This window comes from Achroia grisella, unplaced genomic scaffold (genome assembly GCF_030625045.1).
Source record: "Achroia grisella isolate CSIRO2021 unplaced genomic scaffold, CSIRO_AGI_Agris_v1 utg782, whole genome shotgun sequence".
NCBI classification, from domain to species: Eukaryota; Metazoa; Arthropoda; class Insecta; order Lepidoptera; family Pyralidae; genus Achroia; species Achroia grisella.
Genome location: NW_026713022.1, coordinates 6,060,081 through 6,086,236, shown reverse-complemented (window position 1 = coordinate 6,086,236; position 26,156 = coordinate 6,060,081). Strand labels below are relative to the sequence as shown.

General features: G+C 35.9%; 1 pseudogene; it reads left to right on the top strand.

The window, feature by feature from the left end:
- The first annotated feature begins 13,444 nt into the window (after window positions 1-13,444).
- On the top strand, window positions 13,445-24,912 carry LOC131851356 (uncharacterized; annotated as a pseudogene).
- The last annotated feature ends 1,244 nt before the right edge of the window (window positions 24,913-26,156 follow it).

The following is a 26,156-nucleotide window of genomic DNA, read 5'->3' as shown; positions in this document are numbered from 1 at the left end:
GACTATTGTTCTTAAACAAAAAGCCGAACTTACACAATTATAATGATAAGTTTGTTTAAATCCAATATTGCAACATGGAAGGCTTTGTCAACGGAACCAACCATTGTATCTATGACCATAATGTTAATTGCTTCAGTTATTAACACAGAAAATTGTCAACGGTTAACAAAAACTGGTTAATCGGTTTTTAATATTCGAGTAAATTAAAATTTCGATAGCTTTTGCCCGCGGCTTCGCTCGCGTAATTTATCCCCTTAGGGGTGGAATTTATCAAAATCCTTTCTTAGGGGATCTACATCATAGTAGCTTTATGCGTGCAAAGTCTCAGCCCGATCGCTTTAAAATTTACAAAGTTTCATACAAACTTTCATCCCCGATTTTATCCCCTTGGGGGTAGAATTAAACAAAATCCTTTCTTAGCGGATGCCTACGTCATAACATCTACCTGCATACCAAATTTCAGCCCGATCCGTCCAGTGTTTTGGGCTGTGGCTGTGTCAGTCAGTCAATAATCTGAGGACAATTCACACAGCGCCATATAGACCCAGGTTAAGCTAGCTAAAGCCTGTGTTACGGGTACTAGATAAGGCACCAGTGGTGGATGATAAGATAAACACGAGGTCAGGTCAGTTAGCACATCGTGGCAAATTCACCAGGAATGTATCACAATGGTTTTCAGGAGCAACCGCGTGATGGTCAACCTGACATGGTACATTGCTAGTAAGGGGTTAAGTACTCACAATCCTCCAAACTGACATTACTGACAATCCTCACCCCCCTCCCCCCCTCCCCCGCTATATGATTATTGGAGTTGTATATTAACCATCTTCATAATAAGTTGATAATTACCTCCACTGGTGCCCCACCAACGTAAACAGTTTGCTCAGCCATATATACTATTCCATTATCATCCATAAGAAGAAGTCCCTATTACTAACAAGCCCCTTCACTTTGCTATATGTTTTTTTTATGGATGATAATGGTATGGCGCACCCGCCTGCGTTAACGGTACACGCTGGCAGGACAATTCTCACAGCGCCATCTACATAGACCCAAATTAAGCTAGCTGAAGCTTGTGTTATGTGTACTAGATAAGGCAGTGGTGGATGATAAGATGAACATGAGGTCAGGTCAGTTAGCACATCGTGGCAAATGCACCAGGAATTTATCACGACGGTGTCAAGGGAGAACCGCGTGGAGGTCAACCTGACATGGTACATTTTTTTTTTAAATATTAGAATAAGTTTATTGTGCAAAAAAAAACAGTTACAAAAATGGACTTAACTAAGGTTCTATATCCACTATATATACATATAACTTCACTTTTTATACTAATTTAAAATTTTTATGTTAACAAATCGATTGTATATAAAAAAAAAAGAAGAAACAGATACAATATTGTTTATTGGAGGTGTGTATTAACCATCTTCATAAGTTGATGATATTGATAATTATATGCAGTGCAAAACAGGTTATTCGGGGTCAAACGATTAAGTGGTCGCTGCGGCCGGCCGCACAACATAAAACTGCCGTTAAACGTTTACAATTGTCGGTTTACTGGTGTCAATCATACAGTTACAATGTGTCGATGTTAAGGCCAAGCTGTTAATGTACAGACGTCTCTACAACCACACTAAAACTTCATTTTACACGGGCTATATTAAACCGAGTTTAATTGACTTCTCGAAGTGAGGGCGCTATAAATTTAACCCGAGTTTAATAGACCTCTCGGTGTGATATTGACCGGTTGAGTAATAATTCCCGTTTGCACTAAAACTTGATAAAGAGATTTCTAATCATTACATAGTATAAAATAAAGTCGCTGTCGCTGTCTGTCCCTATGTATGCTTAAATCTTTAAAACTGCGCATCGGATTTTAAACAGTTTTTTTTTAAAAGAGATAGTGTTTCTAGAGAAAGGTTTATATATATATATATATATAATACATGTGCCCACAGGCGAAGCCAGGGCGAGTAGCTGGTAAAGTGATAAATAAACTTACTCAAAATCATTCCGAACAGAACTACGTCACGGCTTCGTACCCTGTTATTACTACCATATCTCAACTGAAACATAGTATAGAAAACAACCTTGATCTCCTTGCATCTATCATCATTCTGATGATGAGATACAAGGAGATATCAGAATAAAGTGAGGAGGTGTTCAAGGAACTAGTGGCTCAATTACTAGTAATGCCTTATAAGGGTTGTGCTTGAAGGTAAATGATAGGTACAATGTTTTATTATAATAAACAGGACAGTAAACATACTGTCCTGTTTATTATAATAATCAATCCTTATATACAACGTACTTACTAAGTACATTATTCATCCTTACAGCATCACGTCAGCTTATCTCAGATCGATTAACTCAGATTAACTCTACGCGGTACCCACCTATATAGTAATTGAACAAAGATTAAGTGCATAGCGGTTTCTATATTAATTGTCGCATGCCTAATCCTTGTTAATGTGTATTTACTTAGAATAACATTTATTTGAAAGAGCAACATGGAAGTTTATTGTATGTTCTTCTTGTGATGAGTCTGCGTTCCGAATGTGTGGTGGAATAAAAAAAACTTGACTATTCAAATGTGTATATATTTAATCAAATTAGGTGTTATTCTGCGGAAGTCCATTTCACTACTTGATAGATTTATATTATTTTGTTTAATTCCACTACAATTAACATGTGTGACTATTCAAAAGTGCTCATATTTTTTTTTCTCAGGACAATTCACACAGCGCCATCTAGACCCAAGTTAAGCTAGCTAAAGCTTGTGTTACGGGTACTACATAACTGATACAAGTACATAGATATTTTTTTTTTTGTAAATACATACAATATATACATAGAAAACACCCAGACCGATACAAACAATCATAGTCATGAATACAAATGTTTGTGCGTTGCGAGGAATCGAACCCGCGACCATCGGACGTAAAGCAGTGTGCTTGATCGCTAGACCACCGAGGTTGTCAAAAAATATAAATATTTAAGATTATACATCTATCTATTACTGTTACTCCTGACCTGACTTCTCATCCTCCATCTGACTGGTGCCCCACCAGCATTTACCGTTACCACTTTTCTATATTCATTTATACATCTTCTATCCTCTTAGCTCTGCCCCACTTTATGCGAAGTCGTCTCTTCTAATTTTTCGGCGCCAGGACAATCTGTTCTAGGTTGTCGTGTCGGGCAATTTTTCCGCAGCGACAACCTTGCTCATACCGGTCCACCAGGTGGCTGGAGGACGTCCTCTGCCTCTTTTGCGTTCGTGTAGTCTTAGGGCCTTTTTGACCACGTAATCCTCGACACTACGCATTATAAAAGTAATTCAATTTTTTTTTTTTTTCTCTTTATTTTTTTTTTGGGATTTTTGTGCACATAATGTGACGATGACAATCCCATCGTACCTATACTAATTAACAAAAATAAACTAAAAAAACTTAATCTAATATGATACCATCCAGAACAATAACTTGGCTGCATAGTAAGCTGGTTCTGCTTAAAAAAAAAAGTAATTCAATTGAGTTTCTTGCCAGTTCTTCTCAATTGGATCTATATACCGAACTGGACGGTAGGGAAAAAAATTATAATGTAAAAACTTGACGTTCATAAGCGGCTAAAATGTCCTGCATGAATAAATGATTTTTGAATTTGAATTTGAATTTGAATATATGACCATACCATCTGAGATGGCTTTCGGTAAATTTGTCCATTACCTAATTCATTTATACATAAAAAAGTTTATTCTATCGTTAATCCAGCAGGTAAACTTGCCCTTAACGAGTTGCAGTTAAATATCAGTTTTAGTACTTCCGTCGCTAGGTTCATAGCTACACTTCCTAGGTAATACCAGTTAGGAAGTTAACACTAAGGTTATATAGCTACACATTTGTTCTCGTCTCGAGCACAAGTCAATTGTAGATGGCAATTGAAATATACTCATAACAAATATGAGATGAGGACTCGATCAATAATGATAAAAAAGGAATATATTAAATATCATGAGATGAGACAGCTTTCCGAACGAGTGGTAGATAAAAAACAAATTGTTATGACTAATCAAAAATGCCTAAATTAAGTTTATTTGAATAAATGCTTTTCTATTCTATTCTATTCTAATCTATCATTACATAGTATAAAACAAAGTCACTATCGCTGTTTGTCCGTCCCTATGTATGCTTAAATCTTTAAAACTACTTAACGGATTTTGATGCGGTTATAATAGATAGAGTGATTCAAGAGGAAGGTTTATATGTATAATACATGTGCACCCGTGCGAAGTCGGGGTGGGTAGCTAGTATTAATATAAAAAAATACTATATTTAAATAATAATATATACATATAAATAAAATTGGAGTGTCTGTTTTGTAATATTGAAATAACTGTTTTTACTACATGCATATACTATAAATATAAATACGGTACATACACTAAAACAATTTTTTTTACTATTTTTGTCTATCTGTTTGTTCCGGCTAATCTCTAAAATGGATGTATCGATTTTGAGGGGACTTTTATTGGCAGGTAGCTGACGTAATAAGGAGTAATTTAGGCTGCTTTTATTTTAGAAAAATAAAGTTAATTCCACGCGGACGCAGTCGCGAGTACAGCTAGTAATATAATATATGTACAAATTGGTTAACTTTATCAGTAAGTTGGTAACGAAAAGGTAACGGTGTCACTGACCTCTCATTATCCGCTAAACATACCCGCGCTACGTAACTATTGGCCAATATCTATTGTGCATTTGTTTGTCCGCGTGTCGCCGAAACCAACAGGGTTGCCAACATCACAATTCAAATAAAAAAACCTTGATATCGGTTGTTCACTATCTCAAAATAGCAATAATAAAAATATCTCTAGACAATTTTTAGTGTTACTTTTCTAAATATAAGTAAACTATCCGTGCTCGCGGTTTTACTCGCTTGAAGTTTATAGCTTACTAGCTACTCGCCCCGACTTCGCACGGGTGTCCATGTATTATACATATAAACCTTCCTCTTGAATCACTCTATCTATTAAAAATCGTTTCAAAAACTGTGATTGGTACAGTTTATGCTGTAAATAATATAAATGACGTAGTGGAGTAACTTGAAACAGTCATGCTCGCACTAAACCCCCTTCGATCGATCCCCCGTCCAGTTCAAACGGGGATCGAAATTACGACGGCCTGAGCCGAGGTTCGAACCCCTAGTGGTGCCCTCAGACTAAAGTCGTATCCGTCAGGCAGGAGTTGGCCTTCAGCCGCTCCATAAGTCCTTCCGCGGGTTTGGAGTGTCATCTGCACTCGCCCACTAACTGAAAGTAAGGTGAAGCTGTAAAGGCCAGCTGCGCACAACAGCATTAGAGTAGTCCGAAAAAAAAAAGGCTCGCTATAAAGTTCAAACTTGTGGCGGCGTGATGGGCCGGGTCGATGTGCTCCCTCTAGTATGGTTGTGTGCAATGATGGCTGAATCATCCGTCATACTCGTGAACGGGTGCTGCTTGTGGGGACTGGTCTGTTCAGGTTGCGAACACTGAATAGATTTTTTGATTTTTTTTATATAGCATATGCTGGTGACTCTATTCTCCTAAATTTGAATTTAAAAGAAATAGTATTATTGTAAATATGTACAACATTAAAAAAAAAGTACGAGCTGAGTTTCTTGTCAGTTCTTCTCGTCTCGAAATCATTCCGAACTGACGGTAGATTTGACATATCATAAGAGTCTGTAATAGACCTACATGAATTGAATTTGGACTTGTGTGTAGTTGACCCACAGAGCAGGCGTGTAAAAAGTAAAATATATTTAAAGTTTATTTTTGTATTCTTTAATCAAAACTATAGAAACAAAATGATATAATATGTCACTTCACTGTCTACCATCTTACCATTAAAATATTTTTTCAGTTATAAATAGTTTTATTACACATTTCTACAACATTTACTAGCTGTTCCCGCAACTTCGTCCGCGTGGAATGTAACTTTATTTTTCTAAAATAAAAGTAGCCTAAGTTACTCCTTATTACATCAGCTACCTGCCAATAAAAGTTACGTAAAATCGGTCCAGCCATTTCAGAAATGAATCGGAACAAACAGACAGACAGACAAAAATTGTAAACAATTTTATTTTGATGTATGTACCGTATTTATATTCATATGCATGTAGTAAAAAACGGTTATTTCAATATTACAAACAGACACTCCAATTTTATTTATATATATAGATTACCACTCTCATGACTTGAATAAAATATAGTTTTAGTATCTGCTCTTTTTATGTGTTGGTAAACGAATAAATATTTTCAGTTTTTTGACGGCCACGGTGGCTTTACCTCCGATGATCGCAGGTTCGATTCCTCGCACGATGCAAACATTTGTATTAATGAGTATGATTGTTTGTATGTTTACTATGTATATTATGTATGTATTTACAATATTATACATATATCAGTTGTCTAGTACCCATAACACAAGCTCTGCTTACCGTGGGACTAGATGGCGCTGTTAATTGTCCAGGTTTATTTATTTATTTCAGTAAATTTAAATATCAGTTACAAACAAGTGGCAACCCTACAGTTTATGGTAATGACACGTGGCTCCTTACTTTCATTTCTATTGTGGATTGTGCATCGCGGTACGGCCATTGTTGTTCAGCTGTCATTATTGTCTCTGACTATGAGATAGGGTCAACGTAGTCAGCACGTAGAAATTACTGGGTATGGAGGTCTTAATACCAATCTTACATAACACCTACATGACAACCCATTATCATCTTTCTGCTCTCTTCATTAGAGTTAGATTTCGTTTAATATTATCACTCTGACTATATTCGGTTTGGTAATTTATTTCAATATTTCATTAAACTAATGTATTTGCTCTACTTTGGACGGGCTCTTATATTTTTGTCACTGCTGCTGATTAAACCTTTGATAAATGAAATAGCATTTGTTTCAGCACTACATTCCTTTTCTTTTCTATCGACCGTCAAATTCAAACGGGGATCGAAATTACGATAACCTGAGCCGAGGTTCGAACCCCTAGCGGTGCAGTCAGACTAAAGTCGTACCCGTCAGGCGGGAGTTGGCCTTCAGCCGCTCCATAAGTCCTTCCGCGGGTTTGGAGTGCCATCTGCACTCGCCCTCTATCTCCTATCGTTCGGTGAAGCTGTAAAGGCCATCAGCGGCCAACATTGGAAGACGTTCCGACTTTTTTGTAATGTACAAAGTACACCTTTTACGGAAGTAACAAAGTATTCTTTGGATTACTCTAATGCAGGCCGCAGCTGGCCTTTACAGCTTCACCGGACGATGGCGAGTGCAGATGGCACTCCAAACTGCAGAAGAACTTATAGAACGGCTGAAGGCCATTAGAATTTTCGAGAATGTTCGAGAAAATATCAATTCGTTGTTATTATCTGTGCTTCAAATTCTCGTATTCACTTTAACAAACATGGCACATCCAACACAACAAAGTGACAGTCATTATTTGTTCAGTCGCTACCGGCGGTGTGCCGCTTGTAACCCGTTCAAACTGGTTATACAATAAACCAATATCTCACAGCTTAACGATGGGTATTGTTAATGAGTTTTATTTATTCAATAATATGGTTTCCTTATTTATAACAGTGAGATATTTTTTTTTATGGATGATAATGGAATGGTGCACCCGCCTGCGCTAACGGTTTACGCTGGCGGGGCACCAGTGGAGGATGATAAGATGAACATGAGGTCAGGTCAGTTAGCCCATCGTGACAAATTCATTAAGAATTTATCACGATGGTTTCCAGGGGGAACCGCGTGGAGGTCGATCTGACATGGTACATTGCTAGCAATGAGATCATCAGTCGACATTACTAACAATCACCTTTCTCCCTATGACAGTGATAGTATATACGTAACATTGTAATAACACTTTCTGAATCGTGGTTGTATTCACTCGAAATGACATATCAGTATGTGAGAGCAGGGTTTAGCGGTTACTAACCCGTCTTAGGCAAGGTTTGGAGTTCAAATTATCTTTATACAAAATTAAAAAAAAAAAATTCTAAATTCAAAATATCTTTATTCATGTAGGTCTATTATAGACTCTTATATTATACAAGGTCGGGAGTTCAAATTTTGTTTATACAAAATTCAAAAATATTACAGAGAGGTCTATTACAGACTCTTATGATATATCAGATCTACCGTCAGTTCGGAATGATTTCAAGATGAGAAGAACTGACAAGAAACTCAGCTCGTATTCTTATCAAATAAATATTGTACATGTTTACAATAATACAGTTGTTTAAATTGAAATTTGTGAGAATAGAGTGACCACCAGCATATGCTATAGCAAAAGCAAAAAGTCTAATCAGTGTTAGTAATCTAAACACACCAGTCCCCACAAGCAGTACCTGTTCACGAGTATGACGGTAGTTATATCCTCATGCATGTTAACATCCTCCACTGATGCCCCACCTGAACTATTTCCGCAAGTACACCATTCCATAATCAACCATTAAAAAAATCTGCTTATAATGCCAATATTGGAGACGTGGTAATTACGATCATTATCCACGTACTGTGCGCTATCAGTAGCTAGTTTTAGATGCGCGTGCGCAGCATGGCCGGCAATAATCATTAGAAAGTCACATAAAGAATTACGTCAATGATTATCTCAATATAATCAGTAATTATTTTAAATTACAAGCCTGAGTGAAATGTACTGATAAACTACTCAAAGTGGACTGTGGTCGGTTGGGTCAATTTGTTGGGGCAACTTCGGGTATTAATCTTAATACAAAACTGTCAATCCAACTCTACAAAATCTAATTTATCATAATCTAAATATATATAACTTAAAGGTGACTGACATAGTGATCTATCAACGCACAGCCCAAACCACTGGACGGATCGGGCTGAAATTTGGCATGCAGGTAGATGTTATGACGTAGGCATCCGCTAAGAAAGGATTTTGATTAACTCTACCCCCAAGGCGATAAAATAGGGGATGAAAGTTTGTATGAAGCTTTGTCAATTTTAAACCGATCGGGCTGAGACTTTGCATGCATTAAGCTATTATGACGTAGGCAGCCCCTAAGAAAGGATTTTGATAAATTTTACCCCTAAAGGGATAAAATATGTGATGAAAGTTTGTATAAATCTTCTTAGATTTTCGACTGATTGAACTGAAATTTAAGATTGGAGCTACTATGATGAAGACGTTCGCTTAAATAGGATTTTGATAAATTCAACCCTCATGGGGATGAAATAAGGGATGATGCTGGATGTAAATGTATTAGTTTGAACCTATCAGTACCTAATGGAACAAATAAATTAGGACCAACAAAATAATTTTTAGTTCTTTAGGCTACTTTTATTTTAGAAAAATAAAGTTAATTTCCACGTGGCCGAAGTCGCGGGAACAGCTAGTCACCTATATACCTGATGAATATCACGTTATCATGATAATTGTGATAACACTCATGCTTTGGCATTCATGAGGGCTAAAATGTTATCTCTTATTTTGTCATGTGATTTGTAAAGTCACTGCTTAATCTGCTGCATACATCCAAATCATAGCTTACAAAGCAGCTTAAAATTAAGCTTTTTTAGCTTAGCGGCTAAAATAGGTGAAACTGCAGTACTTACGATTACAACTTTTTAGTCTACTTGTGTTTATGTGAATTTGTTTATAGATATATCTATACATAGAAATAAAATTGGAGTGTCTGTTTGTAATATTGAAATAACCGTTTTTTACTACATGCATATGAATATAAATACGGTACATACACCAAAATAACATTTCTTACAATTTTTATCTGTCTGTCTGTCTGACGATTTTGACGGGACTTTTTTTGGCAGGCAGCTGATGTAATAAGGCGTAACTTAGACTACTTTTATTTTATAAAAAATCTAAAGTAAAACTAATTAACTTTTTTGTGAAATTCCACGCGGACGAAGTCGCGGGTACAGCTAGTATATTATATTTCAGAATATGTCAAAATTCCAAAATATGAACTATCTGTATAATAAATTTCATTCAACTCCGTTCAGTAGTTACTATTAATAGGACGAACAAAGAAAACAATGAGTTTCCTTGTCTTTTTGTACTTATACTCAAGAACAAAAGCTTCATTTTATGTGTGTGTTATTGCATCAGAAAATGTCAACGTAACTTAATCGTATAAAGTATTATATGTCTGTAATAAGTATATATATATATATATAAATATTGTATCTCTTTACATAATATAAAACAAAGTTGTTATCGCCTCCGATCGATCCCCCGTCCAATTCAAACGGGGATCGATATTACGACGGCCTGAGCCGAGGTTCGAACCCCTAGTGGTGCCCTCAGACTAAAGTCGTATCCGTCGGGCAGGAGTTGGCCTTCAGCCGCTCCATAAGTCCTTCCGCGGGTTTGGTGTGCCATCTGCACTCGCCCCTAACGTCCGGTGAAGCTGTAAAGGCCAGCTACGGCCAACAGCATTAGAGTAGTCTGAAAAAAAAAAACGCTGTACTGTTTGCTTGTATCATCTAAATTGCGAATGGATTTTAATGCAGTTTTCAGCAATAGATAGAGCGATTCAAGAGGAAGGTTTATATGTATAATACATGCGTGTTATAGTATAACTAATAACTAACTAACTAGTAAAGAAATTCAAAGGTTTGTAATATATCCATGCGAAGCAGAGTCATGTCGCTAACTACATATAATTATAAATAATAAATAAATAACCCTGGACAATTAATACGCCATCTAATCTCATGGTAAGCAGAGCTTGTGTTATAGGTACTAGACAACTGATACAAATACTTAGATACTTCTTTTCTGTAAATACATACATAATATACATAGAAAACACCCAGACCGATACAAACAATCATACTCATACATACGTTTGTGAGGAATCGAACCCGCGACCATCGGTAGTGAGGCGGCGTGTTAAACCGCTAGGCCACAGAGACCGTCGATAAATGAGCTGCAAAAATTAGTAAAGGATTTTTTAATTTTAATTTTAAGATGATGCTCTCTGCATGGACTATATATTCTAAATTAGTTACTATGAGCTAGTGACTGGCGTGAGTACTAGCGCCAATACTGGCTGCAGTTGCGTCAGCTGTAGCCGGGTGAGTCGTGTTTTTTTCACGCCACATGTTGTTGCATCATCTCAGTAGTGCGGTACTTTACAAGTGTTTGCCATTAACGAAACCGAATCAGTTGGTTTACACGTGCTTCTGTGTAATATACCTACCTATATATATTATTACCTTATGACCCAATCTAGTTTAAAGAAAATGTTGTATATGAATGTGGATGGTTATAAGGACAGAAGATGGCCGAAAAGAAATGGATGGACTGTGTACAGGAAGGAAGAGAAAAAGGTATTACGTCGACCACAAATGAATGGGATAGAACAAGTATCGAGGAATTTGCACTCCTGCGATTCACACATCGTTTGCTGTGTCATGGTGTTTTGGGTTGACTGGAAAAGATCTCTTTTAGAGATAAGTCCTCCTTTGTAACAAAATTTGTAACATATATTCCAAACCTTGTACTTAAAAGTGTAATAAAATATATATAACATAAATTATAAATTCTGCAGCAGTGTTAGTGTAACTAGGACGTGCTTATGTGTAATATACACACATATATATATATTACCTTATGACCCAATCTTGGTTTTATATATGAATGTGGATGGTTATAAGGACAGAAGATGGCCGAAAAGAAATGGATGGACTGCGTACAGGAAGGAAGAGAAAAAGGTATTACGTCGACCACAAATGAATGGGATAGAACAAGTAGCGAGGAATTTGCACTCCTGCGATTCACACATCGTTTGCTGTGTCATGCTGTTTTGGGTTGACTGGAAAAGATCTCTTTTAGAGAAAAGTTCTCCTTTGTAACAAAATTTGTAACATGTGTTCCATACCTTGTACTTAAAAGTGTAATAAAATATATATAACATAAATTATAAATTCTGCAGTAGTGTAAATAAAAATAAATAACTAACGAAAGAAACTTATGTGAAACACTTATGAAGTCATATTTTTTTGACTCCACCACTTTCTACCAATTCATGGGTTACAGATAAAAGAATATATGTATATATACGACCTCTGTGGTCTAGCGGTCTAGCACACCGTTTATGTTCGATGGTCGCGGGTTCGATTCCGACGGCACAAACATTTGTATTCATGAGTACGATTGTTTGTATCGGTCTGGGTATTTTCTATGTATAATATGTATGTATTGACGAAAAAAAAATTATCTATGTACTTAACTGACTACTGAGTTGTCTAGTACCCGTAACATAAGCTGTAGCTAGCTTAACTCGGGTCTAGATGGCGCTGTGTGAATTGTCCTGAGATATTATTATTACTTGCTGTGTCACGCTGTTTTGGGTTGACTGAAAAAGATCACTTTCAGAGATAAAGGCATACAAAATTTGTAACATATACAAACCTTGTATTTAAAACTGCAATAAAAAATGTATAACATAAATTATAAATTCTGCAGCAGTGTTAGTGCAACTAAACTTGGGTCTAGATGGCGCTGTGTGAATTGTCCTGAGATTATTATTATATAAATATATGTTTTACATATTAAAAATAATAACTATCCTCTATAATAATAATAATAATAACTCTAGATAATACACACAGCGCCATCTAGTCCCAAGCTAAGCAGAGCTTGTGTTACGGGTACTGACAACTGACATAAATACTTAGATTTTTTTTTGTATATATATACATAACTAGCTTATGCCTGCGGCTTCGCTCGCTTTAATTTATCCCCTTAGGGGTGGAATTTATTAAAATCCTTTCTTAGGGGATGCCTACGTTATAGTAGCTTTATGCATACAAAGTCTCAGCCCGATCGGTTTAAAATCGACAAAGTTTCATACAAACTTTCATCCCCTATTTTATCCCCTTGGGAGTAGAATTAATCAAAATCCTTTCTTAGCGGATGCCTACGTCATAACATCTACCTGCATGCCAAATTTCAGCCCGATCCGTCCAGTGATTTGGGCTGTGCGTTAATAGATCATTACGTCAGTCACCTTTGAGTTATATATATTTAGATTTAAATATTTTTCAGGCAGATTTATAAATTTATACATTACTAGCTGTCCCAGCAAACGTTGTTTTGCCTTAAAATAAAATTAAAAAAATTTAGGGGTGGACTACCCCTAACATTTAGGGGGATGAAAAATAGATGTTGGCCGATTCTCAGACCTACTCAATACGCTCACAAAATTTCATGAGAATCGGTCAAGCCGTTTCGGAGGAGTATGGGAACGAAAACTGTGACACGAGAATTTTATATATAAGATAATTTATATATAGTAGCAACAACCTATATTTTATTCCATTATTAACACAGTATTATAGCAAATCATGAGAACAATATCAGTAAATTTATCTATTCATTATTACAAATTCATCATTAACTGGATGACGTATCTTGCATCATCCACTATACTGAGCGGAAGTTTATACAAAACCTGTTCGTTGCTCGTCTGTCTGTAACTCTACAACAATATCGCCATGTACATAGATTTAACACGTGTTTTACTATTGAAAAAACTCTGTTGCTTCATTAAATTCTATTTTATAGCGTTTATTTTTAGCTTCAATACCGACTACGGTAGACGTATCTACTATTATATAATTAACTTTGTGTTTATATTGTACTAGCTTATACCCGCGGCTTCGCTCGCGTTTATTTATCCCCTTGGGGTGGAATTTATCAAAATCCTTTCCTAAGGTTTACCTACGTCATAGTAGCTTTATGCTCTGATTTTGACGGGACATTTTTTGGCAGGTAACTGATGTAATAAGGAGTAACTTAGGTTACTTTTATTCTTTTATTTCAGATAAATAAAGTTAAATTCCACGCGGATGAATTCGCGGGAACAGCTAGTGTTAAATAAAAATGTCTCCAAGATTAATTTGTTTTCAAGATATAAATAAAATCAAAAATAATTTATTCATGACATTTTAGACTCAAAACGACCAATGAACGTCAAATTTTCGTATTAATGTTTCCATTCTCCCAACCTTTTAGTCTCCAGGTTCAATTCCGAGAAACTGGCAAGAAACTCAATTCTTTTTAATACTTCAGTTTTGGAGCTCAGATGTCGATATATATGTAGATATTGACTGGACACGATCAGTATCGCTCATGACCGTTAAATTCAAATTCAAATTCAAAATATCTTTATTCATGTAGGTCTATTACAGCCTCTTATGATATGTCAAATCTACCGTCAGTTCGGAATGATATCGAGATCAGAAGAACTGACAAGAAACTCAGCTCGTATTCTTTTCAAATAATAGTGGAACATGTTTATAATAATACACAGTCATTAAAATTCAAATTTGGGAGAATAGAGTGACCACCAGCATATGTCATCGCAACCCGAACAGACCAGTCCCCACAAGCAGCATCCGTTCACGAGTATGACGTATCATCATTTTGTTCTCTATACTGGTACATAACGATTCAGATGAACCGCCAGATAATAGTCTGCCGAAAGCAGCGCGGCTACCATACCATGCTTACACGGTTTGCAATCACCAAATGGATTTTTAACGACTCCTTATATAAAGTTAACATTGTCTGATCTGCAGCTACACTTTCTGTTTTGGATAGCCCATTTGTAATTATAGAAATCTGTGTACCTTCGGTGAGATCTTACGAAACACTACTAGTTGGAAATTGACATGCCAACCTCGGTGGTCCAGTAGTATCATACCGCTTTACTATCCGATGGTCTCTGATTCGATTCCTCGCACGGTACAAACATTTGTATTCATGAGTATGATTGTTTGTATCGGTCTAGGTATTTTCTATGTATAATATGTATTTACGAAAAAAAAAATTATCTATATATTTGTATCAGTTGTCTAGTACCCATAACACAAGCTTTAGCTAGCTTAACTTGGGTCTAGATGGCGCTGTATGAATTGTCCTGAGATTATTATTATTATTATTATTTCTACTAGTTGGAAATTGACATGCCAGCCTCGGTGGTCCAGTGGTGTCATACCGCTTTACTATCCGATGGTCTCGGATTCGATTCCTCGCACGGTACAAACATTTGTATTCATAGTATGATTGTTTGTATCGGTCTGGGTGATTTCTATGTATAATATGTATATATAAAAAATATCTATGTAGGTATTTTATCTCAGTTGTCTGGTACCCATAACACAAGCTCTGCTTAGCTTCGGACTAGATCACCATCTAGTAGGGGTAAGCATCCGCTATGAAAGGATTTTGATTAATTCTACCTCCAAGGGGATAAAATAAGGGATGATGAATATTTGTTAGTCTTTCACGCAAAAACTACTGAACGGATTTTGATGAAACTTTGCAGTAATATAGCTTATACTATGTAAATTGGATGTAATGATAAAAATAATGCAGACGAAGTTCCGCAGGCAAGCTAGTAATAAAAAAAATTTTTTTTTCGGCTTACTCTAATGCTGTTGGCCGCAGCTGGCCTTTACAGCTTCACCGGACGATAGGGGGCGAGTGCAGATGGCACTCCAAACCCGCGGTAGGACTTATGGAGCGGCTGAAGGCCAACTCCCGCCTGACGGGTACGACTTTAGTCTGAGGGCACCACTAGGGGTTCGAACCTCGGCTCAGGCCGTCGGTCCCCGTTTAAATTGGACGAGAGATCGGATCGGAGGGGAGTAAATAAAGGCACGAATTGTATGTTAGGATGACAAGATCTGGTATTCGATTCCCTCTGCCTACCTTCTGTAAAACATGGGTTGATACAAAATTTCTATAAAAAAAAAATCTCTTTATATTTTTGGATAATGTTTGTTACCTACTCTTACATGTCATAAGGTTTTTTTTTAAATAACATAAGATAAATTTAAAATTCAAATTCCCTATTATAAGTACATAAAATTAACTCCAACGTATTGTTGACTGGCCGTTTTCCAACCATTATTTACGTATTCAAATGATTCTTTTTTGTCTTAATCATTGTTGATGTTGTTATACGAGGCACGAGTGCCTATTACTCACTTATGTACACATCGGATGATGTTAATTTGCATTGTATCGAATATTAATGCGAACTTGAACCGGCGACCCGTTTCTTGCGAGTACATTGTTGTTAGTAATATTAAATCACTCACGTATCCAGAAATGTTGACATATTTATGGGAATGGGCATTTTGTTACAATAAAATAATGAATTGAAAAAATTATGCATATATATTTAAATTTTGTCTTCGAGTCTCAAACTGAATATCTTAATGGTAGAATTTAAAAGAGCAACACACAAGTTTCTTGCATATTCTTCTTGTGATGAGTCTGCATTCCGAATGAGAGGTAGAATCAAATAACTTAACTATTAAAAACTGCTTATATTAAGTTTATTTGAATAAAGATTATTTCTGTTTCTATTCCTATTAAAATGTTTACCTCTTTCGACGTTTCGACTAGTTTGCATCAGCTCTGGCCACAAGCTGATTCCTGGCACCTATCACATTCAAATTCAAAATATCTTTATTCATGTAGGTATATTACAGACTCTTATGATATGTCAAATCTACCGTCAGTTCGGAATGATTTCGAGATGAGAAGAATTGACGAGAAACTCAGCTCGTATTCTTTTCAAATAAATGTTATACATGTTTACAATAATACAGATTCATTTTTAAATTCAACTTTGGGAGTTTGGGATTTGGGATATCTATATTAACATCGCTATTACTTCTATCTATTTCTGAAAACAGCATTAAAATCTGTTGCGCAATTTAAAGGTTTATATTATGGTTACTAGACAAATAAGTAAATACATACATATTACACATATTAGGTGTTTTCTACCTAGACCGATACAAACAATCATACTCATGATTACAAATGTTTGTTCCGTGCGAGAAATCGAACCCGCGACCATCGAAGGTAAGACAGTGTGCTAAACCGCTAGACCACCGCGGGTTTATATCTTATAAGAGCAACCTCAGTCTTAAAAACTATATACTTTGTGATACATAGACTCGACGGTCACCAAAGTCCATTAGATGCTAAAGAAAATATAACTGTTCTCATTGAAGCTAAAACGTATTTATTTTACGGAATGAAAAAGAAATATTAAACTTTCGTACACGAACTGAACTAAATTAACTGGCAGAATGATCACAATAACGGCTGAAGACCAAACGGCTGCAGTGGCCGTTAAATCAACAGTCATTATAAAAGTCTAATGCATTGGAACCGCTATTTTTGTTAGTTGAAAAACTATTAGATATCCTATCTTTAGAAATGTTTATTCAGTTTCGACATGTAATAATAATTGTGAATGATCCACCGCTGAGCGATGGTATTGAAGTCTTTACAAATAAAGCTATTGATTTTAAACAAAACATGTTTTTAAAACGATAGACCGAGATGGAAATAAACGAAGGAAGGTCAGTTCAGGGAGTTTAACGTGTGTAAATAGAAAGGAAGTTATTAATTTGTTTGTGTGCTTCCTTTTTATCGTTTCTTCGCCACTAGAGATCACTTACGACACAGTGTACAATAGAATAGAATAGAATAGACTGGAAGGCGAAGGATGTGAACAGCACAGGACGGATCGTCGTGGAGATCTTTGGGAGAGGCCTATGTCCAGCAGTGGACGTCTTCCGGGCTGAGATAATGATGATGATGTGTGAAGAATACTTGGTAACAGATAGTATTTTTTTACGATATCATCTTTTCAAAATTTTTATTTATTTATTTTAGGTAATCAACAGATTATTTACAAATTATACACAGTATATAGTTAGTAATACAATACCTGAAGAATGTATCTTTAATATTAAACTTATATTTAAGCGGTTATTTAAAAACTATACAGTTAAACAGGTCAGAGTTAAAGATAAAAAACAGGATAGGATTCCTATAATTAGTAAAATTTCATCCTCTATTATACACCTTCTAGATTTAGTGACCACGGCTAATGCAACCTAGTCGAAACGTCGAGAGAGGTAAATACCTTTATTTACCATAAAATTATTCGTGTTAAGACCCGGTTAATAATTTAAATAATGTTCTAGATTTATGTTTTAGGATATCAAATCAAATCAAAATATCTTTATTCATGTAGGTCTATTACAGATTCTTATGATATGTCAAATCTACAGTCAGTTTGGAGTGCTTTCGAGCTAAGAAGAACTGGCCAGGAACTCAACTGAGTATTTTTTTTGTAAACCAGTTTATTTACACTTTGTACATGGTGTTTATGTCTATTTATTATTGGGTTATTTGGGCTATTGTCAGATGTTTGTAGCACCTGTAGCACTGCGACCTACATAGATCTATTGTGCTCGCCCTTTTTCAAAGTTCCCCACCTAGACCCGTCAGGGACAAGAATTGAAGGATATTCATAGGAGCGATGGTTTTTATCTCCTCGAGATAGAGTGTAAACTTTCCAAAGGAGATTTCGTTTATGCATGAGTGGGCTACAACCACATAGGATGTGAAGCGGCGTTTCCTCTTCAGTTTGGCAGATTCTGCAGATTCTTGTCGTGCATAGGCCTAGTTTAGCCATATGCTTGTTTAATTTGCAGTGTCCTGGGAGGGTCTAGTCATCATGCATATGTTGTTTTTACTCAATAGCAGTAGTCTATTGGAGTATTTATTCGAGTAGCCCGATATTAGGTCTTTTGAATGTGTCAATCCTGGCATTTCTTGCCAGTGATTCATGCTTCTCGTTTGGTTATTAATTTGAGATGTCCCAGTTTTAGGCACACCACAGAAGGGTTCGGGGCATAGTTGGACGGTTTTTGTCCCTAACTTTGGTGGTAAGTATCCCCGCCTGTCTATGTCTAACTTTGAATGAAAATCCCGTGCATGAACTACTATTGCCATCATCATCATCATCATCATCATCGCAGCCCGGAAGACGCCCCCTATGCACGTTTGATATTAAAGTAATCTATTAAAAATATATTTTCTTTCCATCTTTTTTTCATATGATCTAGACTGCACGGTACAATGGTAATGTGTTGATCCAATTATGCGCTGCAAGTGTAGCCCGATCAGACGAAATTATAAAAGGCTTCACTGCAATTATGCATTCACAGTCTATTTTGCTTGGCTTCAAATAATTGCTTTAATTCACTTATTTTCTTTATAATATATATAACGTCCTGAGTTTCTTGTCAGTTCTTATCTCGAAATCATTATGAACTGACGGTAGATTTGACATATCATAAGAGCCTGTGTGTGTGTATATAGACCTACATGAATAAAGATATTTTGATTTGATTTGATTTCATTTTTTTCGACGGCCTCGGTGGTCTAGCGATTTAGCACACCACCTTACTTCTGATTGTCGCGGCTTCGATTACCCGCACGGTACAAACATTTGTATTCATGAGTATAATTGTTTGTATGGGTCTGGGTGTTTTCTATGTAAAATGTGTATGTATTTACGAAAAAAATATATCTATGTATTTATATCAGTTATCTAGTACCCATAACACAAGCATTAGCTAGCTTAACTTGGGTCTAGATGGCGCTGTGTGAATTGTCCTGAGATTATAATTATTCTTATTATTAAAATCAATTCAATAGTTTTTGCGTGAAAGAGAACATACATCAATCACTCACAAATTTCCATATCAAATACATATAAATAAAATTGGAGTGTCTGTTTGTAATATTGAAATAACCTTTTTCATATACATGTAGTAACATGCCTACAAATATAAATACGGTACATATACTTTTTACAATTTTTATCCGACTATCCGTTTCTTCCGGCTAATCTCTGAAATGGCTCAACCAATTTTGATGGGACTTTTTTTAGCAGGTAGCTAATGTAACTAAGACTACTTATTTTAGAAAAAATCTTTTGTTTTAGAAAAATAAAGTTAAATCGCACGCGGACGAACTAAAATTGCGGGAATTCAATTCAATTCAATTTATTTACTGGAACATGTGTACATAATGGTTTTAAGATTATAATAGTTTCCTGCCGTTTCCGGCGTGTATCTTACAATAATATTTATATTACATTATTATCATATTATTATGTTTAAAATTATGATTACAATACATAGAACAGTTACTATTATTTTTTTATATTATTTTTTCTGGACTTTCGCCGGTAATCTTAGTATGTACGGGCCTAAGCCAAGTACATAACAATGTTCTATATCAGGTGGATTTACCATAATACAAATGTAGGCCTAATCTGTCTGTAGAAACTTTCTAACAATCCGGCATGTATTTAGAACTACAGCCTTCTGTAGGTGGCAGTGTATATTAAGGGGCAAGTTCAGGGTATTTAGTGACTGATGCACGTGTTTCGGTGTGACACCTGTAGTTGAGAGGACGATTGGGACTATTGTTACTTTTTGTAAGTGCCAGAGTCGGGTTATTTCTGTTTGTAATTCTTTATATTTTGTTATTATTATTATTATTGTAACACTTTATTGCACCAACATATAAAAAACATGAACAAATAAAAAAAAAAACTAAGTACAAAAGGCGGTCTTATCGCTAATGCAATCTCTTACCTTTGGAAAGAGAGTATTTACAAAAAAAAATAGAGTAGGTGGCGCATTAGTGGAACCATAAAAATTGTATACACTTATGTAAACAATTATTAAGATTATACTGTAATATTTGAACGAACGTTACTTCGCGGTGGTCTGTTATAGATAAATTAGTTTGACGAAGTTTTGTATGTGGCAAATAAAAGGATGGATTAAACCAACTCACCTGTGATTGGCATTATCATGGAATTAGGCCAGATAACGGACACTGGGTTATGCGAGATAATAGGTCCAACAATATATCAGTTTCATATGAACACTAGCTTTTACCCGAGGCTCCGCTCGCATAACTTCTCTACTGCTAGATGGCGCTGAAGCAGCGAAATGTTGAAATTTTATTTTCTGTTTTTTTTTTTTATTAGAAACCAACAGCGTTACAATTTCATTTACATTAACGTATTTTGTAAAATTAAAGCTACTATAGGTTTCACTTAATTAACACAAAGTATGTAGTATTGGCTTGCGCTAAAACAAAATAACAAAATAGAAAATCAACGAAATAAACTGAACACATAAAAAAAATGAATTAAATAAATGATTGAATGAATGAGTGTGGAAGCTATACATCTCCATATAATATATACTACACACTGATGCCGGTAATTTGTCCATACAATGCATGCAGTGTGCATATTATAGATACTAGACTATCGCTTCGTAACTGTCACTTATATATTTAACAATGTGCTTTTTAAATGTGTCTTTTGTGTGAATAAACAAGTCCACGTCATGAAATTCGTTATTGTATACACGAGGAATTCTAGCGAGGGGTGAGTTAGTTGCATAGTTCTGTTTTATTTATAAAAAAAAATATAAAAACAATTTTTATTTTATACATAGTACTGCATTACTGGCTCCTAGATGGCGCATAAGCAGCAAAATGTTGGTAATTTATTTATTGTTTCTTTTTTTATAAAAAAAATATTTGTGATTTTTTTTTAATAAATAGTAATTCATTACTGGCTGCTAGAAGGCGGTGAAGCAGCAAAATGATAATATTTTATTTTTTGTTTTTTTTTTATAAAAAAATTTTGTTTTTTTAAATAAACAGTTTCCTATGTTCACTCTAATATCTCCAAGAACATGTGTACAAAATTTCATGATGATCGGTTCAGTAGTTTTTGCGTGAAAGCATAACAAACATACCTACTTGCACATTTATAATATTAGTAAGAATATAAATGTACGTGCGAGATGTTTCTCAAAGACTTGAGAAATATCTAAAATAAATACACAACAACAGCGCCATCTAGTCCCACGGTAAGCAGAGCTTGTCTTATGGGTACTAGACAACTGATATATGTATATATATTGTAAATACATACATAATATACATAGAATAACCCAGACTCAATCGTACTCATGAATACAAGTGAGGAATCGAACCCGCGAGCATCGGAAGTAAAGCGGTGCGCTAAACCACTGTACCACCGAGGCCGTCAATATGTACATAGAAAACACCCATACAATACAAACAATCATATGTACTCATTCATACTAATGTTTCTACTGTAGAAAGAATCGAACTCAGCGAAAATTTCGGCTCCTGTTTCATGGCTGAGATATGGTAGTGAATTGTAATCCCCAAGATTTACCTATAAATGAGTTTTAACCACGAGCTTGCTTCATCGCTTAAGACTAAAGAGGTCAACACTTTCCATCGGATCAGACCAAATGAATACAAATGTTTGCACCGTGCGAGGAATCGAACCCGCGACCGATCGAAGTGAAGCGGTCTAAACCGCCAGATCACCGCGGCCGTCAAATTAATTGATTACATAATAAACAATTAATTCATTAAAGCACAACAAATTAATCAAGCATTAATTAATTAACAACTCACAGAGCAATCGGTTAGAGTTACGTCATCACAAAGTCAGTATGCAAATCGCAAGGGGCCTAACAAAAAAAAAACCAACGAATTGAACCGAACATGAACAAAATGTAGAAACGGCAATATACGAGTTGAATTCGCACATTGAGGGTTCCGGACAATATTTATTTTATGTAACCAAAATGGATAATAATCTGATTGCCCTCGGACTACCAGACGATCTCGGTGGTGTGGTAGTCTAGCACACCGCTTTACGTCCGATGGTCGCGGGTTTGATTCCTCGCACGGCACAAATATTTGTATTCATGATTATGATTGTTTGTTTCGATCTGAGTGTTTTCTATGTATATTATGTATATATTTATGAAAACAAAAAAATATCTATGTATTTGTATCAGTTATCTAGTACCCATAATACAAGCTATAGCTTAACTTGGGTCTAGATGGCGCTATGTGAATTGTCCTGAGATTATATTATTATTATTATAAAGTAAACCAGTGGTAACAACTCATTTTTAAACGAGTCTTAAGAACAGGGATGTTATGGATATGAAATTTCGGATACGGATAGGTTTCGGATATAGGAATGATTATTATACCGGATACGGATATTAATTTTTTAAGGAATTTCATAAGTCCTTAAACTAAGTTTCAGTCATCGCGTGTGATTCTTTGCGTACGGATGTACAACAGAGCTGTCTCAGTTATGGATCAGCATAATGGCATCAAATATAGTTAAATGCAATAATTGTAATATTGTGATTAGTGAAATATTGTCTTTTGTACAAAACAAATTTGAAGTTACGGATGAGGAAAGTCTCATTCGTATTATTACATCGTCATTTTCCAGTGAAGAAATTAAGAAAGCGAAAACTTTGCTAATTGATTCAGTTAAATCAAAAACACGCAAGATCATACGAAAAAAGGATAGAAAAGAGAAGCGTGACATAGAAGATATTTTATCTGTAATAAAAAGTGTAGACCCTGTGAAAATTTCAGTATTTATTGCGAGAGATTTGCAGAAACTACCGCCAGTGAGACTGGCGGTATTTTCTGCAAATCTCGCTCGCGCGCTTTGATCATGTAGATGTAACTAGATTATTAAACGATATCCTTGTGTTGCAAGAACTGCAGACTACTAAAGAGACCTACGCTTCGTCAGAAGAAGTACCTACAAATGATAATGAATGAATTGTTGAATTTAAAAACGGCTTCAATTGCTAATAACTTTAATAACACAATATGTAATCACGAAAAGAGGTGGTTTAAATTTAATTGATAATTTTCATTATGACAGTGAGCCGATTGGGTTGCTTAATATATCGCAGGAAGAAAGAAATGAGAACTTAAGTAATAATTGCGATACAAATATTCATTTGAAGCAATCTAAGAAGAAACCCGTCCGTTACCATCTCTAAGAGTATTGGGATTCTCGGTGTCGACATCTCTAGTACTGTTGAGTTCCGCAGTCACCTGGAAGAAAAGGTAAAGCTGGCGTCCAAGAAGCTCGGTGTGCTCAATAGAGCGAGGCGGTACTTCACTGCGGACCAGAGACTTCTCTTATGTAAGTCACAGGTTCGGCCACACATGGAGTACTGCTCTCATCTTTGGGCGGGAGCACCTGGATACCAGCTCGGTCCTTTTGACTCAGTCAGAGACGTGCTATGAGAATTGTCGATGATCCTAATCTCTCTGGCGGTATCGAGCCACTTAGCTTGAGGCGAGACTTCGCCTCGCTTTGTGTGTTCTACCGATTATACAACACTGTGTTCTGAGGAATTGTTCGACATGATGCCGACACCTACCTTTTACCATCGCACCGCTCGCCATCGACAGGGAATTCATCCCCACACACTGGAACCTAAGTGGTCCCGAACAGTGCGGTTTCAGAGGAGTTTCCTCCCGCGTACACTTAGATTGTGGAATGAACTTCCTGCCGAGGTTTTCCCACGAGACTACAGCATGGGGTTTTTCAAGAAGGGTATATTAAGGTTTCTTAAGGGTTGGCAACGCACAACTCCTGGTGTTTCAGGCGTTCATAGGCTACGGTAACCATTTAGGTCTGCTCTTATCAATACGACTGATTTAATCTTATTGCATATTTATATTTGACCCACAAATTAGTGCTTGTTGGTAGTTTGTAGTCACACGTTTCGACTTGTAAATGTAAACTTACAAGGATTATTTAAAAGAGCAGCACACAAGTTTCTTGCTCATTCTTCTTGTGATGAGACAGCTTTCCGAACGAGTGGTAGATAAAAAACAAATTGTTATGACTATTCAAAGGTGCTTAAATTGAGTTTATTTGAATAAATGATTTTCTATTCTATTCTATTTACCATCAGATGGGCCGTATGCTTGATTGCCACCATCGTAGTATAAAAAAAAAAATGCTTTATTGAATAGTACAGTAAACAATATTTGTGTGCGGGTAGGAGATACAGTTGATCAACCGTCGTGTAAACAGCGACAGGTAATAGATGAGGCGCAGCGGGCGCGGGAGGAGTAGCGCCACCGAACGCACCAATCACAACAACCGGTCTGTTATTTTTTTAAATTAAGATACGACGCTGTGCCTGTATACGGTAAATGGCATAATAATTAAAAAAATATCTAACAAAGTCGGGAGTATCAGCATAACCATTCGGGACCCTAAAACGCATTTTGAGTGGCAACTCGGCCGTGACGAGCCAGTGTTGCCAGGCGAAACTCTTTGTTGCCATCGCTATATAATTAAATATTATTAGTACATCTCACTGTTACTGTTGCCATGTACCACCATTGTGTGTCGATCCGATTCGTAATGCTATTGTGTGCGTGCAATTTTTTTATCTGGCAATTTTCAATGGCAGCCGTAATCCCAAATAGCGCTAGCTATCTCTGAGATCTAATATTACAATGTTTTTTATCTGATAACAATGGTTCATGTTAACTTTCTTTAAGACAATGCACGTTGGGAACTCAATTCGGGTTAAGTTTTTTTCTAGTATTTATTTGTTTTGTTACAAAGATGTTAGTTATAAAAAGAAGTTACAAATGTATATGAAAGTTTTGTCTATTTATTTACTGGCTACCCGCCCCGACTCCGCTCGGAATTTAGTATATGTAAATATATATAACTCAACGCACAGCCCAAACCACTGGACGGATCGGGCTGAAATTTGGCATGCAGGTAGATATTATGACGTAGGCATCCGCTAAGAAAGGATTTTAGGCACCAGAATAGCTTCTAGACTATATTTTTTATTTAAATTTATTTATTGAAATTTATTGCGGGTGAAAGTTAATATTATATACGCTAAAGTTTGCCAGTATGGATGTTTGTTACCCTTTCACGCAATAACTACTGAACGGATTTTGATGAAACTTTGCAGTAATATACCTTATGCATCAGAATAATATATAGACTATATTTTTTCTTGAAATTTAAACCGGATGAAACCGCTGGTATTGCTAGTCAAATATGAATTGCCGGGAAATCTTTATTGATCTAGAAACGTATGATTAAGAGGGGTTGTTGTTAAGGGTAGGTACAAATTTGTCTCAGTTCTAAATACGCAATTAGGAAAAGCAATAATGGCGAATAGCAGCGTATATTGTACAGTCAAACGCTCCCTATGATTCTTCTACGATTTCCGTAGTATATGTAAAAATATATTCAATACTAGCCTACTACTATTTTTCTAAAATAAAAGTAGCCTAAGTTACTCCTTATTACATGAGCTACTTGCCAAAAAAAGTCCCATCAAAATC